General features: G+C 33.6%; 1 protein-coding gene and 1 long non-coding RNA gene across 2 annotated transcripts in view; both read right to left on the minus strand.

The window, feature by feature from the left end:
* Positions 1-247: 247 nt before the first annotated feature.
* LOC111366267 lies at positions 248-1,710 on the minus strand. The gene is made up of 2 exons (XR_002697613.1): positions 1,184-1,710; positions 248-686 (listed from the first exon to the last, which is right to left on the minus strand). It is a non-coding gene; the product is annotated as an uncharacterized LOC111366267 (long non-coding RNA).
* Positions 1,711-3,117: 1,407 nt separating this feature from the next.
* Positions 3,118-3,373, minus strand: part of LOC111366268 (vacuolar protein sorting-associated protein 55 homolog) — a 4,355-nt gene continuing 4,099 nt past the window's right edge. The window contains exon 4 of the mRNA XM_022986994.1: positions 3,118-3,350. The gene's annotated coding sequence lies outside the window, so the exon portion shown is untranslated. The remainder of the gene's footprint in view (positions 3,351-3,373) is intronic.

Consider the following 3,373-nt stretch of genomic DNA (forward strand, 5'->3'; position numbering starts at 1 on the left):
GAAGAGAATAAATAGCACTCATTATGCTATGTCTCTACTGATATGCTCAAGTCTCTTGATGAAAATTCCTATACTATCTTTCATCATGATTGTAAGGCTTCTTTCCTTGGTATTTTGCATTTGTGCTATTTGCAGAAACTAAATTTCCTATTTATGAGATACGACAATTTATTTTCATTTTAACTGGAGTTGAAGTTTAAAATAGCAGAAAATATTTACACTTGTATGTATAGAAGAAGAGGAGAGAGGCAATGAGATAGGATGTGAGAATTTTATGTAGAAAAAATCTGGGTGTACAAAAAATTTTTCACAGACGGTGTACAGAATAGAGACAAGTGCGTGGGCCCCATGTTGTATAAAAAATGTCAAAAATGTGTGTAGGTTCTAGAACTGTGAGTTTTCTGTACGTAGTTTTTGGCAAACATCCTTCTGTTCGTGTAGAAGGATTATTTTATCTATCTGTCTACAAGCCATAAGAACATTTGTCTCATTCACCTGTTCCATCATTGGCAACATCAATCCCATCAAAGCTAAGGATAACACCGAATGGCTTCAAAATTTTGAATTTTGGAGCAGTGGGACCAATTCCTCTTATACAAACCTCCTTTGATCAAGTTTCATCCCTATCGACAATAGCACATTCGGATTTTCCATCTTCTGTCACCGAACTCCTAGAATAAGGAATCCTGGTAAATAATAGAGAAATATTGCAGTTAAATAATATAGGACTTAATGAAAACTTGTTACAAGGGGAAAGAATTGTGGCAAAGGGCCAAAAGAAGCTGATATCTGGATAACCAAATATCATTTTCATGAAGTGAAAACGAGAAACCTAAGTCAAATAGTAAATACACAATCCACTCAATCCTTGTCCATAAGAAATTGGGAAATTGCTTCAAACAATATGCTGTTGAACCAAATTTGCAAGGTGAGATACTTTGCTACACACAAAGAACTTTATTTATGCTGATTAAGCCCGTAAATACCTGGTAGGTGCAGTTGTATTACTGGAAATAAAAGAAGCACAGCTTCCAGAAAAGCTAGATACAAAGAATTTAAAAATGCGCCATCTAATAAATCTTCGATTTGATGTAAAAGAAAATAATTAAAAAATAAATAAAAAGGGGAAAAGATGTCTATATTTCGTCTTTGAATAAAAGGCCTCTCTGTACAGCATCTATACCGAAATTAACAACAGCATCACCCAAACGACAGATGAAAATTTTTTCAGACAAAAGCGAATAGATTAACGAGGAGTGCTTTGAGTGGAGGATGAGAAATCAAGAGCCTCTTCGGAGAAGTGGAGGTGGCCACAGCCAACAAGTTTTCAATTGGGAAACCAGTAAACAAAGACATGCTTTTATTTGTAACAATTGGGACCTTTGTCTTCATTGTCTCCTCCTCCCCAAAGTGTATGTCGGAGTCGACTGGAAATAGAGATCCAAAAGCAAAACACAAAGCAAGAAGAATTTGTCTACATATACATCGGTGTCCTACACCGGAGTTGACAGACACATTCATAAGAGGGGGCCCACAATTTATTTATTTGTCGTAGACCCTCCTCTTGTGACGTGGTCGGTACACTAAATGTACAAATAGAAAAATTCAAACAAGAAAAGGTAATAAGTACCTTTATTTGCGAGATAAGTATAACCTGTTGATGAACAGTAGTGGAATCGGATACACGGAAAATGTGAACAGTGATATTTTGATGAATAGAATGAAACTCGTTCGTGAACAGTATCTATCCGTATTGAGTGTGAACACGAGGGGACCAAAATGAACCGTGCACCCCACATTCCCTCTTTTAATGTAGAGGGGATTCATATGGTCATATTGATGATATCTACTTTTTTTTTCCCCCTTTCTTGCTATATCTGCTAGATGTTTCACCTAGTTTGCATCAGTAAAGAATTTGTATATGCGTTGTCTATTTTACTTATAAGACAATTTTTTATGCAATCCACATTAACATTTGATATGGCTTAACTTTGTTTTGCTACTTGAGTCCTTGTTTGATTCCCTTTAAAATTTTAATACACTTTTCACTTTTCTTTTCAACCACATATTATTGGATAAAATAATATTACACATAAATTAAAAAAATTTCCTTCTATTTTAACCACATATTCTCCTAAAAACTACTATTACAAAATACATTTTATCCAAATTTTTCATTATACTGGTTGTCAAACAGGCTTGAATATGGTTAAGCGTTTGGATGGAAAAAATCCCTCCATGATCCTTGTACTTTCATTGGTGGAGCAGTTGAGTTTTCAGCCTTACATTTGTACATCATGTCTCCAACCTTTTATCACAGACTCTGGCATTCCCACCATATTCATGTAACATGGCTACAGGGCAAAATTGCTCATGATTAAAATTAAATTTTGAGTGGATTTTAATAAAAATTAATAAAATATGAGGTTGAAAAATTATAAATCTCCCAAAATAAGTGAGCAAATTCATTGTTGATTTTGACTTTAATAAAAAATTATACTTTAATACCTACCAAATAAGAGCTAAAAAAATTTCTTTATCCCAAAAATCAAACAGTGCCTTTCAGGTGGCCATTTACGCATTTCTATTTTCCATACCATGAGCACGGTCTTAAAAGAGGGACATGTATGACATAAATGGAAGGTCGAGACCTTAAAGGAATTTACCATTTGGTATAACAAACACCCAATATGAAGAGCAGCATGAAAAATAGAAGATAACAAAAATTTAGCTAAACTAGTAAAATAGGAGGAACAGAAAATTCCCTTCTCCGTTCGTTTTCTTGAATTCTTCGGAATTTTGTGACCAACTATAACGAAACATGGGTATATCATAGCTCGTCAGCCATATGCATAAGAGATTAAAAAAAATAATAATAAAAATAAATGATTATAAATCCTGGTGAAAATTAAAATCAGGTTTTTAGCAAATTTTTATAAAAGTTGATGAAATGTATAATTAAAAAGTTGTAAGTCACATAAAATGTATATTTAAAATTAATTATTGACTTTGACATAAATTAAAATCTTAATGTCAATTGCTACAAAATAAGGATTTAAAAAAATTGTTTAAGAGCAACTTTAAACAATTTTAGAACTCAAGTACGAGAGGACCACCCAACAGAACAGCACTAGCTACACAGTATATCATGAAATCAATAGACAATAGGCATCTCTTCTAGTCCGAGTCCTCTGCTCAACCGGTCAGTCTTCGAAAGTAACTATAAAGCAGATAAGTTGCAATAAAATGATTGAAATCCCATGTAAAAAGGCCTCAACTATAATTTGGACAGAGTAATATATGGCACTCGCGACAGTACAACATATATAGCACTCATGACAGTACGAAATCTATACTGAGGCAATTCTAGCTA

The sequence above is a fragment of the Olea europaea genome, chromosome 17 (genome assembly GCF_002742605.1).
Source record: "Olea europaea var. sylvestris chromosome 17, O_europaea_v1, whole genome shotgun sequence".
In the NCBI taxonomy this organism is placed as follows: Eukaryota; Viridiplantae; Streptophyta; class Magnoliopsida; order Lamiales; family Oleaceae; genus Olea; species Olea europaea.